At 43.4% G+C, this 14,553-nt stretch overlaps 1 protein-coding gene across 13 annotated transcripts in view; it reads left to right on the plus strand.

Annotated features, from left to right (window-relative positions):
• ZC3H12C (zinc finger CCCH-type containing 12C) overlaps positions 1–14,553 on the plus strand; it is a 176,481-nt gene that overhangs the window by 36,840 nt on the left and 125,088 nt on the right. For 12 of the 13 annotated variants that reach the window (XM_077893382.1, XM_077893391.1, XM_077893377.1 and 9 more), the window contains one exon: positions 3,605–3,721. The gene's annotated coding sequence lies outside the window, so the exon portion shown is untranslated. Of the gene's footprint in view, positions 1–2,056; positions 2,894–3,604; positions 3,722–14,553 lie in introns of those variants that run through there. The other variant, XM_077893380.1, reaches the window with a different exon arrangement.

Genomic DNA, 14,553 nt, shown 5'->3' on the forward strand with positions numbered 1-14,553 from the left:
GTTTCCCAGTGCTTTGTCACTGCGATGACAACGCATTCACTCTCCCTCAAGAACTGATTTCAACCTTATGCTTGGATACCTGCTTTCCTTTTGTCATCTCCACACCAGCAAGAGAATAAAATCTGACTTAATTGCAGAATATTGACATTTTGGCAGATGCAAATGTGCCTTACTCCCCCGGTTTTACTTGGAAGGGAACACAACTTCTTGCACCCCACGCGATTCCACAACTGAGCTGACTTTTTCCCATTTCAAAGGCAGACCTTTTGCCTTTTTAAAAGGCCACTAATCTTTTATGTTCAGTCAAAATTAGACACTTTATTAATTGACTTCTTGGTAAAAATTACAGAATCACATCGTAGGAAGGAGGGGAAGATGGGAACACATTCGGATTTCTCTACCATGGGTTCAGCCTCCTGGAAATATAGATAGCAAATCACAATAAAACTAAAAGGCAGAAGGTAACTTATAACTTTTTAAAATTGTATGAGTAAGTAGTAAAGAAACCTTTAGGGAGAGATTACAGAGTATTCATACAGTAGATAGGAACACCACCATGGACAATGGTGAGGCTTCTTTGATAGCAAGTGATAGATAGCATCTGTAGCTAACATAAGCCAGAGGGATATACTGGAAGGATGTGAGGTTCAGAGAAAGAATGGAAGGCTAAAAAGAGGAGCCACAACAATAGAACTATATACCAAGAACAGTATGATCAAGGAGCCTCACTGGGGGGGTGGAAGTCCAACTACCTTCGGCATTACTGTCCTTCTGTTCAAGATTCAAATTCCAGGCAGAGAACAGCAGATTGGCTCAGCTTGCGTCATCACCCTGTTCTTGGGGAGGAATAAACAGAACTCCTGATTACAATCCCAACAGATAGTATCTACAGGGGAAGTGAAAATTCCTAAAAAGGAAACTAGGTTGAGAAAGAAAGAAAGAAAGAAAGAAAGAAAGAAAGAAAGAAAGAAAGAAAGAAAGAAAGAAAGAAAGAAAGGAAGGAAGGAAGGAAGGAAGGAAGGAAGGAAGGAAGGAAGGAAGGAAGGAAGAAAGAAAGAAAGAAAGAAAGAAGAAAGAGAGAGAGAGAGAGAAAGAAAGAAAGAAAGAAAGAAAGAAAGAAAGAAAGAGAGAGAAAGAAAGAAAAGAAAAGAAAAGAAAGAAAGAAAGAAAGAAGAAAGAAAGAAAGAAAGAAAGAAAGAAGGAAAAGAAAGAAAGAAAGGAAGAAGAAAGAGGAAGAAAGGAAGAAGAAAGAAAAGAAAGGAAGAAAGAAAGAAAAAAGGAAGAAAGAAAGAAAAGAAAGAAAGAAAGAAAGAAAAGGAAGGAAGGAAGGAAGGAAGAAAAAGAAAGGAAGAAAGAAAGAAAAGGAAGGAAGGAAGGAAGGAAGGAAGGAAGGAAGGAAGGAAGGAAGGAAGGAAGAAAGAAAATGAATGCCAAACAGTCAAAAAACTTTAACAATTTAATAGGTTATATCATTTCCCACTAGTTCTAGTATTAGTGAACAAGTTCGGTGAGATGGCCCCTGCCGAGGCCAGTTGGCCTTCAGCTGAAGGCATACAATGCGAATCAGGAGAAGCATCTTAGTGCTATTGGATCAGTTTTCTGAGAAAGGTGTAGATACATTAGAGTATCTTTTGGGGGTCAGGGGGGTACTATGATGGTGAGAGAACCATCCCGATAAAACCATATGATAAAAGTCATATCCTACAAAGAAGAGTTGAAGGAATAGGAATATTTTGTCAGGAGAAAAAAGGTTTCAGGAGAGATAGGGTAGCTGCCATCACATGATGGTCATGTGTCTGGTGGCTTTAGAATCACTATCTTCCCGAGGAGTAGATATGAAACCAATGATGTTTAGTACCAAGGGATAGATTCAGAATCAATGAGAGGAGGTTGGGTCTGCCTTCACTGGGAGCCAGATGCTGAAAGAATTCCTATCATAAAAAAAAAAAATTAAAAAAATAAAAATAAAAATAAAACCCAAAAAATTAGAGCTGAGGTTGGAAAATTATAGAAGCAGACGAGAGAGAGAGAGAGAGAGAGAGAGAGAGAGAGAGCTGTTTCCCCAGAGTTTGGGTTTCTATATTTTATCTGCAGTTGTTAAATAGGGGCAAGATATTCATCACTGTGGGTGGGGGCAGGATTTTGGCTTTTTCCTCCTAATTTGATCAGGGGTTTCCTATCGTGGCCTCCACCATCTTGTGCCTGTGTGGTTGGAAGTGGCTGCTTGTGGAGTGCTGCCAGGAGAGGCCTCTGACCTTCCCTGTAGCTGACCATGAGTTCTTTGTTGCTTTCATTCAGATATCCTATTAGAACCCAACTAACTGTCTCCTCTAGCATAGTCTCCCTCATTTTATAGTCAAGAAAACTCAATTCCTATCAAATGAAATGCCTTGACCAAGATCACACAGCCTTAGGGACAGAGTTGGGCCTTTTTATTCCCAGTCATGTACTGTTATTGCAATGACAAGGTGTGCAATCATGGAAAGAGAGAAGCTTTAAAATGGCACATTCAGGCATAGCCCATGTCCTGGCCCTGTGACCTTGGGCAAGTTGCTTATCTTTTCTGATCATCAATTTCTTCATCTGCAAGTGGGAATAATACCCACTTCAGTGGATTCCTCTAAGAACTTGAAGAGGGAATATTCACAAAGTAGTTACCTGAGTGCCCAGCAAACAGAGGTTGCCTACAAAAAATACTTGTGTTCTCCAATTTCCAGCCCTTCTTGCTTGGTTGCTTCCCAAGCCTTCCTGCTGATACCATGTCAATGATTTTAAGAAGAAGCCTGGACTTTCCTCTATTCTTTCCAAATCACACCATTGAGAGATAGAACTGCGGAGAGAAGAAAGAGAAATGGAGCCAATGCAGTGAAATATTAGCAGTTAGGGAATCTGGGTAAGGGAAACTCACACTTGTTTGTGGTTGACTTACAAGTGTTCTTTAAAAAAAAAAAAAAAAAGACTTATTTATTTATTTGAGAGAGAGAGTGCAAGCAGAGGAGGAGCAGAGGGAGAGAGAGAATCTCAAGCAGACACCATGCTGAGCACTGACCACGACGCAGGGCTCAATCTCACAACCCCAAGACCTGAGCTGAGACCGGGAGTTGGGTGCTTAATTTGACCAAGCTACCCAGGTGCCCCCATCCCAAGTGTTCTTTTTAAGTTGGAAATCTTTTCAAAATAAATCATTTTTTAATGGAAAGATAAACCACTTGCTACCACATGTTGTTTTTCTTCCATTCCAAATCCCGGTTGCACAGCAACTGGACTAAGGTTTTTTAACCACACATGCATCTGACACTATGTAGTAAGTGCTCCCTTCCAATCCCCCTGCTCCAGAGGAAGTTAGGTCTGTGATTCCTCTTTCAGTTGTCCAACACATGAAACAAAGGGGAACGGTATCAGGCCTAGGGCACAGGCTGGAGCTCAAAAGTGCCTCAGTTTGAATGATAAATATGTGGTTACCCTATGTCACCCACCGATTCAGAAGAGGTCACATGCTAAATTGGAAAAGTCCCGGTGTCGGGGAAAGTAATTGAGAGCTTTTGTGTCCAAAATAGCCTAGATTCCCACTGAGAAGAAACCCAAATCTGTTTTCCTTTCACAGTGATTTAACATGGCCCTTTAAAAAATGCCTTGGAAGACGTGTCCACCAGCTGCTAGATCAGATACACATTTTTCTTCATCAGCTGAAGCACCAACATCCTGGTCAAGCATGGATCGGGTAAGCAGAAATGGTCCCTACATGCATTATTTTTAAGTTTATGAAGAACCCTCCATGTTTTGACAAATAATCTGCAGATAATTTCTACAAGGGAAAAGGAGAACAATATTGATAGTATCCTAATAAGCAATATTTTCAGAGCAACTAAATGATCTTGTTGTACCTTGACACATAAGGTAGGTTCAGAGAACCCCAACTTCTAGGGGAACCCCCTAGATGAGGCCCCTGCTCTCACTAAATTTCAACCTAGTGGGGAAGATAAGCAATCATGATGAATGTCGTACAGTCTCTGGCAGGGCTGTGGGGAAGCACACAAGAGGGGCACTCCACCCAGCCTCGTTGGGGCTTCCCAGGGAAAGTTAAATCTAAGCTGAGACCTGAAGGCCAAGTAGAAAGAAATCAGGCCAGTTGAGCCAAATGTTTTCCAGACAGAAGAAACAACATGTATAATTACCTAGAGGTTAGAAATTCCAAGGAAGGTTGGGATGAGGAGGAAAAATGAGACTAGGAGGCAGGTTGAAAAGCCGGATGCCATGCACATGTGAACACATACTTGCCATCCTCCCAGAGCTTGCCTGGAGGAGAGGACACCTCTGCAATGTGGCCACATGGCTGTGTCCCTTGGCTTTGATCTGATACACAATCTTTCCTGTAGAGATAAGATTGCGTGGATAAAGTTGACTTTGAGAAGACCTGTTTCAGGGATATAACTTTTCTTTGGTGCCTCTCCCCCACCTTCTTCAAGTCTATGTCTTCGAAGCTGATATTACAGCAGAAATAATTACCATTCATGAAATACTTCATATGTGCCTCGCACTGTCTCAAGTGCCCAACAGGGATTATTTAATCAATTCTCAAAACTAACCCTAACTAACCCTAAGAAGTATAATTGTTATCCCTATTTTACAAATAAGGAGATTTGTGATTCCATACAGTAGCTGGCTAACTTTCCCAAGGTCGCCGTACTAAGTGGCAGAGTTGATAGTAGGACCCAGTTATATCTAAATCCAATGTTCACCTTCCTAACCATCCTGGTACCCAACCCCAAGGTTCTTAGTTTGTATGCCATTCCCTACAGAGCCTTGTTCTCAAGTATCTAACAACTAATAAATTAAGAGGTTAAGAGAGAGAGAGAGAAAGATCATTATTGGTCTAGCACCTAGGAGATATTCAACGTGCTAGTGACAAACTAATGTATTAACTGATAGAATTAGATACATTAACTGTTCTTTTTAAACGGAGAATTCTAAAGGTTGCAAATGATTTCAAGGCCCAAAGCAATGAGACTATTCTTATAGAAAGATGATTGGCACTGGTGTATGGAATGGTAACCATGGTACCCCCTTAAATCACACCATGGAAACATCTCACTACCTTCCTGCTTGTTGCTATGCTACTTCCTCCTGGATGATGCTTCTGAGGTCTTAGCAGGAACCCACGCCACCACCACCACTTTTTTCCCGCGTCTCATGAATCAGGGTGTTATATAGGGGGGCAAAATTAGGCCCTCTCCCAAACCATAATTATAATAGAGGATAGAGAAGTAGGAATTTCCAACCCCGGTCAGAAGAAAAATTTAGAACACCTTTTGCCTAAATGTTTTGCCCTATTCTGTAACCATAGAGCAGGTCTATTTTGTTTTGTTTTGTTTTTGATAAACAACACAACTAGCTGTATCTAGAAGAAAATACTTCACCTTTTGGAAATTAATTTTTTTCTTCTATTAATAAACTCAACAAAAATGATCCCTAAAGATCCTTCCAGGTCAAAAACTCTAAGAAACCAGCTGTGTCTAAGATATGTCTGAAAGATCTGAGTATTTGCTTGTAGATACAGTCTAAGGTTGAAAGGAACCTGAGGAATCCTTGACTCTAGAGGATCCTGCTAGACTGCCTTACTGTTCTCTTTCCATATTCCTAGCCTAAAAAATACTCAAACGTTTGACTCTTTTGAGACACCCCTAATCTGATCCATGAATCCTTCCTAATGTTGTCTCTGATATGTGGTCATTGGCCGCTGCACAGACAATATACCGCAGAGGCCATGAAGCTCCCCACTTCTTCCTCAGGCACTTGTAGTTGCTATTGGCTTGTCTTCATACTGAGCCCAAATCCACCCCCTGTAATTGTACTTCCCAGGGGAAAAACACTTCCAGGCACATGAAAACTGGGCTGACAAGACAGGGCTACACAGGACTTCACAAGCCACAGAGCGACAAGGGCTCCTACTCGTCTTCTTTGACTTTCTTTTTCATCAGATATGTAAAAACAATCTATGTAAGGAGCAAAGACAAAAATACTGACCTTAGGAACACAAGGGAATGGGGTGAAACTAAACCAGGCCTCCCTATGAACAGGGAGAGTGTTCATGCTTTTTTATGAATAAAGGAAGAGAGGGGCCAAGGTCCGAACTATAAATGACCCAGGGCTTCTTCCAGTATTGAAAGAGAGAATGTGAAAAACCCAAATGAATCACTGTCCCAATTCAGGCTACAAGGCGGGCATGGCAGTGAAAAATGTGTCCCAGGAGGAAAGGTCGTGCCTATTAAGACAAGTGTGGAGTCGTTTCAAACACAGCTTCCCTGTGCTCTGATGAAAAGCCTCACTGGTCATTCTTTATGCAGAGCGTCCCATTCACTGCCAACTGCCCTGGGAGAAGGAGCAGAGGCCGCATCTGAAAAGGATAACTTGTAAGGAAAGTGCAATATAGAGTGGCCACCTGCCAAAGGGTCAAGGGGTGGCTTTAGGGGCATTATCTTATTGGTCCTGTTTTGTCCTGGGAAGGTATGAAATATTTCTGGTTGTGCATCAGGAATGCAGTTCTTTGGATGGAAGGGAGGGCTGCTTCCACTATGACTGGCTGCAAACTTGAGAAAAATCTCTTCCTTCTGTGTGGTTTTAGTGGGCTTATTGCTGACCAGAAGGTGGGAGAATGAAACACCAGCCTTCTGTTGGGAACTTGCATTTACTGTACTCGAATTACTTTGGACACTCTGGTCCCAAAACACTGAGAAGGCAATATATAACATTTCCTCCCCAAATAGTTTCTGCCTATCAAAGGGCCATGGGAATGGACAATGCTGTTGGCAGACACCTAGGAACCCCCATCTGCTATAATCCTAAGGCTCTTTCACTGTTCAGAGCCATAACCGGTCCCAAGCTACTGAGTGGGCAGGCTTGCTCCAGCAATCATGTACATTCACAAGACCTATTCTTATCTCCCTCCCCAGGGAGTTTGGGAGCTTCCTGAACAAGTCCAAAGCCATGGTCAATTTTCTCCATATTTTAGGGTAACCTTACCCATAGTCTAAACTGGACCTGACATGACCACCTACAAAGAGTTCCCAAGGGCCTTGAAACTAGAGATTAGATTAGTGTACCAAGGAATCTAGAAGTGACCACAGAACAAATCATTTAGCTCATTGGTGTCAGACGATGGGTGGATACTTCGTGGCTAACCATGCTCAATCTCCAGTGTAATTTTTTTTGCACTCCTTAAATAAATGTTTCTTTATTTCTGAAATATATTTGGACCTCTTGATTTTTTTTAAAGTACTATCAATTTAAAAGTTTGTAGTGATATATTGATCCTTGTCTTTTGTTGTTTTGTTTGACTTTATTTTATTGTAGTAAGAAAACATGAGCTCTACCTTTTTAACAAAATTTTAAGTGCATAGTGAAGTATTGTTGACTATAGGCACAATGTTGTATGTCAGATCCTAGGACTTAGTCATCCTGCAGAACTTTATGCCCACTTCCCTCTCCCCTCAGCCTCTGCCAACCACCATTTTACTTTCTGATTCTAATCATTTACTATCTTAAGTACCTCACATAAGTGGAATCGTGCAGTACTTGTCTTTCGGTGACCGGCTTATTTCACTTAGCATAATGTTCTCAAGGTTTCTCCTTTTTGCTACATATTGCAGAATTTTCTCCTTCTTTACAGCTAAATAGTATTCCACTGCATCTATATACCACGTTTTCTTTATTCCTTCCTCTGCCAATGAGCATTGAGGCTGCGTCTGCATCACATCTTGGAGATTGTAAACAGTGCTACAATGAACAAAAAAGTGCCAATATCTCGTCTAGATCCTAATTTCAATTCTTTTGGATAAATATCCAAAAATGGGATTGCTGGAATATATAGTCATTCTATTTCTCTTATTTTGGGGGGAATTTATATACTGTTTACTATAGCATCTGCACCATTCTGTATTCCTAACAATAGTGTGCAGTTCTAATTTCTCTACACCTTCACCAACATTTGCTGACTTTTGTGTTTTGTTTTGATTTGTTTTTGATCATCACCATCTGGACAGATGTGAGGTCATATCTCATAGTGATTTTGATTTGTTTCCCCAGTGATATGTGATGTTGAGTACTTTTTCAGATACCTGTTGAACATATACCATACTTCTTCTTTGGAGAAACCTCTATTCAAGTCCTTTAAAATGGGCCTTTTTTTAATTGAGTTTTTTCAGATCTCATATTTTTTGTGGTATCTTTCTTAATATCACTTGTGCCAGTGAGAACCAAAAGCAATACTTGAATGAAACAAAAGAACGAATTGACTTGTGGGCAATAATCCCATCTTCTCCCTAACTCTATTTCATGTCAATCATCCAGAAAACATCAAATGGACTCTCTATTTCTGCAAGCCCAGGTGGGCCATGGGTGGACCATGGGTGGATGGCCCATGGGACCCTGTTGCTTTCTGGATTGCTGACTCTAAGCAAAATGGATACATGGGTATTCATTCATCTATCTCTAAAAATGGACTGAGCTCTTAGTAATAGTTGTTAAGCATTTTAGCTTTTTTAAAAGATTTTTTTACTTATTTATTCATGAGAGACATAGGCAGAGACATAGGCAGAGGAAGAAACAGGCTCCCCAGGTGGGGAGCCTAATGTGGGACTTGATCCCATGACCTCGGATCATACCCTGAGCTGAAGGCAGACATTCGACCGCTGAGCCACCCAGGCATCCCGCATTTTAGCTTTTATAAATCCATTTTGACCATTGTCAGACCTTCCCAATTATTTTAGGTCTTATAATTTGCACTTAGAGCCAGAAGGCAGTGCAGAAGGCCTCAGAGAGAAGCCACCCCTTTCCTTTCTGCATTTTGTTTCCTTTCTGCGCCCATAACTGGTTATCATTATCAACAGAAATATCAGCGAAAACTCACTGATTGGCCTAAGTACACACATGATAGTAAGTCTGGGTTAATTACAGTAAGTGAAAACAGCTCCTTCTCTCGTGACTTTCATGAATTATACAAATTACATATTACCTAATTTTTCTGGATTTCCAAAAAAACCCAACCACGTGCTATACCACTAAAGTTCATTGATAATGTATTACATCTAATTCCATTAAAGGCCTCTGCGCTCATCCTTGTTGGCCAAGTAATCCAAAGGCCCCAAAGTATTTCCCAGCGTGTCCTAAAAAGAGTTGATGTCATTTTCCAAGTCGTTTCCCGGGAACCCGCACTTCACCTGTTCCTCCTGACTGTGTCCGCGTTCGTCTGCTTCTCTGATCCCTGTTCCACATTGTGTTTTCTGTCCTTTTCCTGCTCTTTCCATCTCTGGGCTGCTGGTGGTTGCGGCTGCTCTGCGTTCAGCAGCGGCCTTGTGTTCTTCCTCCCCGACACCTGCCACCGCAGGCTCCCCTTTGTGTCTCGGGCCTGCGCACAGCTTCCCTTCCGTCGCCCTCCTCCCTGGCTGTCCTCCCTCCTGCCAGCTTCTTTGTCTTCTGTGCGGCCACCAGACCCAGCTTGGGCCTTGAGAAGCCAGCTTTCTGGCCGCAGCCCACGACAGCCCCGTGAGCCTCGAGAGTCAAGCAAGACAGAGGAGCCCAGAGGTGACACCCTGCCACCACCTCCCGAGGCGAGTCGGTGCTCCAGCCAAACTGGCTTGTCTTCTTCACCAAACAGATCTCGTGGTCCAGGGCCCGGAGTGGGCGCTGAAGGCTTCTCCCCTTTCTCCCTGTTGCGTTGTGTGTGTGCGTCTGTGTGTGTTTACAAAAAAAGTAATTTCACCTCTTTGTACTTCATTCTGCGCACCTGCCAGGTGGGGAAATTTCCGGGGCTCACCGCAGCCCTGATGGTGGCGGCGACAGGCCCCGGCTCACCCCCGCCTGGTGGCAGCGCCCGGAGGGGGTGAGCCGGGAGTGTGGGGGTCACCCACACTCTGAGGCATTTCCCAAGCGGCCTTAGACCCTCAATCAACATGGACTTGGGAGCACTGAATGGTTTTCTGTCAGATTTTGAGGACGATGCAGGGATTTATGAGACCTATTTGCTGCTTTCCAGGAGGCTGCAATTTAGGGGAAGCAACAGGACTCATGCAAACCAAAAAGATAAAAGTATGCAAGCGAGGCCACGTGCAAGGAAGTGAAGAAGACAGTTTGTAGGAGCAGCTGGGATTGAGATAAAGGCAAAATCAGGCTTGACTGGGATGAGAGAGGGGAGCACTTTGCTTTGAATGGGGCCAGGAAGGGGTAGCTCTAGGTGAGGAGCCCAGCGGGTCAGGAGGCTGTGAGGCTGTGGTGGGAATGCTTAGCACCCCATATGTTGGGTGCCCTGGGGATCTGTCCTTGGACCTTTCTACCTCACCATCTGGACTCTTCCCCACAGCTTTAATACCTCCTAATCTGAGGGGTTAATGATTCTCCAGATCTACTCTCCCCAAAAGTCTTATCCATGGAATTAAATGGCACCACCAGTCACCAGCTTCTTAGGTTGAGAATCTGAAGTCATTCTTTTTTCTTTTAGTTCCAGTATAGTTAACATACAGTGTTCTACTAATTTCAGGTGTACAGTACAGTGATTCAACACTTCTATACGTGACTCAGTGCTCATCCTGATAGGTGTGCTCTCAATCCCCTTCACCTGCTTCACCCATCCCCCACACCTCCTCCCTGGTAACCACCAATCTGTCCTCTCTAGTTAAGAGTTTATTTCTTGGTTGTCTCTTTTTTTCCTTGTTCATCTGTTTTGTTTCTTACATTTCACATAGGAGTGAAATCATATGGTGTTTGTCTTTCTCTGACTATGGAGTCCTTCTGATTCTCCTCCTTCCCTTACCCTCATAGGGAGTTAACGTGTCCTGACGGTCTGCTCTGAAGCAGATCACACATCCTCCCAGTCCCCACCATGTCTGTTGCTGTCACCCAAATCTGAGCTGCCATCGTCTCTCCGGGATGATGTGATAACCCCTCCCTGGTCAGCCCAGCTCCACCTTCCTCCTTCTCTCCTCCTTACCCACACAGCAGTCATAGGGACCTTCCAAAGGTGAAAATCAGAGCATCCATTGCCTAGCTGAAAGTCCCCCTGTGGCTTTCCACTCCAGTGGAATAAAATCCTGCTCCTTACCCTGGCCTCGAATGATCTGACTCCAGCCTCTCTTTTTGACTTTCTCTCTCACCACTCAGCTCCATTCACACTGGCCTCCTTTCAGGCCTTCAGATCTCCCAGCGGACTGTAGCTTCGGCCCTTGTGTCAGCTACTGCCTCCCTCTGGAAAGCTCTTTCCCGTGGTCTTCTTGGGACTCTGTTCTCATTCAGTCTTTTCAGTTGAAATCTCTCTCCTAGACAAAAAAAAAAAATTCTGTGATCACTCAAGCTGAAGAAAATCCTTCCTGCCCTCCTTCACTCTCTATCCAATGGCTTCATTTAATTTTTTTCACAGGACTCATCTGGAATCATATTATATATCTATTTGCATTTGAGTTTACTATGCGTCACCTCCTCTGGGTATACCTACTCACTTCCTCAAGTAGTTAAAATGACGCCCAGAAGTCCCCGATAGATGACTGTTCATGAAAGAAGTGGATGTGGAATGAGGCCCTTTCTGTGTGCGGGAGAAATTCCATTTGAAGCTTGGTGTGGGGGCAGAGCTCGGGGGTGAGGATGCCTCCAGCACATAGACACTGGTAGGTACCTTCTCATCCACGCAGTTGGAGTTTTAGACATTGGGGAAAGCCCCATGGAGAAGTAATCAAATAAAACTATCTAGCAGCAGCATTTATGTATATTCTGAGGGCACAAGGCAGACTACCACACTGGTGGCTCATTCTTCCCACCTGTTTGAGGGGAAAATGGTTAGAGTTTAAAGCAGAAGGAGACCATTCATCCACTACCTAACTATGCATCACATCTTTCCCTAGGTGCTCCCTACTCATTATCTTATTTTGTTCTCACAATTACACTGTGAAGTAGGTATTAATGGTCCCATTTTGAAGATGAGAAACATCGAGGCTCAGAGAGCTTATATAGGCTTCAGGTCAAATTGCTGGTAAGTGGCAGAAAAAGAATTCAGACACAAGACTGCTTGATGCTAACGCCAGTGCCTCTCTCTGTCTGGCACACTTCCACAGGAAGACACAGTGATGAATCAAGAGCTGGTGTGCAGGGCCAGTGTCAGTGGATGACATGCTGGTCACAGTGCCCTTGGCAAGGGCAAGTGGGTACCTTGGCAGGAGCAGGGGGGTCTCCTTTAGGGCTCTGTCACCGTGATGGGAGGCAGCAAGGGAGGAGGCTATGAGACACTTGCCCGAAGCCTGTGATACAGGCTTCCCACTCTCCCATGAACCCAACTCGACCTGGCCAGGGGATATAGCAGGAGTGAAATTGGAAAGGTCCAGCTAGCAGGAGTGACTTGAGGTGTATGGATTTCATGATTGCCTGTGCAGCCCAGACCCTGTGGTCCTGACTTCGCATGTGAGGTCTGGCTCTGCTAGACACTCTCCTGACATCACGGGTCTTTCCTTGGTAGCACGTAGCACAGATACAAATTTTAATTTGACGTGGGATTTCACATAGTTAAGGACATTATTTTATACCCATCACGGTATGATCGTGTATTGTATCACATCAAACGGTGCGTAATGTCTGGTAGTTCTAAGTACACTAGTGCTAAACTAGTGCTAAATTTGAACTCTGGGTTCAGGTACTGGCAGCCAGATCTTTCCATTGTAAGGTACATTTCTCGTTGTGCCATTAGCCTGAGTGAATCAATCAATCAATCATATTTGTGACCTGATATTTTGACAGCAGTGGTTTGTAACCTGGGCTGCTCACTAGAAATCACCTCGGAACTTCTATTTTGAGGCCCAGAACCCATTCTAGGCCAATGTTATCAGAACCGCTGGTGGTTGGATACAGGTGTCAGAGTTCTCAAAGCCCCTCAGTGATTGCACAGAGCAGCTGACTTTGAGAATGGCTAATCTAATGGTTTTAGTAACTACCGATGACCTATACTTGATCTTTGCCTTAATCTTTTTTTATTAGGGATCAAAAATTGGTGATTTCCTAATTCTGTAATTCCTTCTCCCTGTTTTTTTTTAAAGCCTTTCCTAATCAATTGCTATACTAAAATACAACTGTACTGAAAAGGCAAGATAAACACTTAAATCTTTCCTCATATACCTTGTTACTTTGGGAAACTCACATGACGACGATGTTACTCAGATGCCAAAGAAGATAACATGGGGGCTGTCAGAATTCTGTGACTCTCAAACCCTCATTCGAGGAGCCATCTCATTTGTAATGTTTGCTGTCCCTGCCGTGTGACTGATTTCCATTTTGGTGTCTGTGGTAGGTCCCTGTGGCCACTGTGACAAATTAACACCAACTGGGTGGCTTACAAAATCTGAAATTTATTTTCGCACGGTTCTGGAGGCCAGAAGTCCAAAATCAGCTTCCAGCTTGGGTGGAAATCAAGGTATCAGTGGGGACATGCTTCCTCCAGGTTCTAGGGGAGAATCCAGTCCTGGCCTCTTCCAGCTTCTGCTGGCTGCTGGCATCTGTGGCTCGTGGCCACATCATTGCAATCTCTGCTTCCGTGTGTGCATCAAATCTCCCTCTGCCTCCCTCTTATACAGATACACTTGTTTTCATTTAGGGTGAATCCAGGATAATCTCTCTCTCTCTCTCTCTCTCTCTCTGTCTTTGTCTCTGTCTCTCTGTCTCTGTCTCTGTCTCTCTCTCTCTCTCTCTTCCTCCTGCTCTTACTCTCTCACTCTTGCTCTCTCTCTGTATGTATGTGAAGTACACATGTGAAGTCAGCAACTAGGCTCTCTTACCAGGCTGTTCTGAGCCACTGATGAATACTTATTGGGGAAGTGGAGGAGAATGCAGCCATTCTGTGCTACTGAAAATCTCTATTTGATTTCCGATGCCGTTTTTCCAAAGTAGCCTCAGATGTGGCTACAGCTGAACATATACATCCATTATATATGATGGACATCTTTCGAAGAGTCAGTTTTCAACCTACCACAGTTTTCAGGAGAAAATAGGCCATATGGGCAGTCAGTCAAGATGTGGTTATTCTATTCTTCTTGCTTTCTCTGTCTCCTTCTAAATCTTCTTAGTACTCTCTCTTCTCTTTTATCCCACCAGAGATTGATCTTTCTCTCACCCCTCTGATAGATGATAGATAGATAGATAGATAGATAGATAGATAGATAGATAGGGATGTATATGGACTCAAGGATGTGTGCTGGTCCTCTGTTCTGTTCTGTCCACCTAGCCAGCACCTATCAGAATAATGTACAGAATGTCTGTCTCCTTACATGGATTAGCAATTCAGCTTCTCTCCTTCTGTCTCTCTGCTGCTTTACTTCTCCAAAAATGACCTCAGTTTCTATTGAATCTTATGTCCACAGACTTCTTTCTCTGACTATATACATTATCTTCTATTTCTCATCTTTACCATAGCTAACTAAGCCTTTTTCTTTTCCTTTCTGCCTGGGAAATATTTGCTCCAGAGTTAATCTCAGAATGCATCTTCTTCACAGCTCCCAGCACTCCTTGATGAAGATAGGCAATGCCAGG

This window comes from Canis aureus, chromosome 3 (assembly GCF_053574225.1).
Source record: "Canis aureus isolate CA01 chromosome 3, VMU_Caureus_v.1.0, whole genome shotgun sequence".
Taxonomy (NCBI): Eukaryota; Metazoa; Chordata; class Mammalia; order Carnivora; family Canidae; genus Canis; species Canis aureus.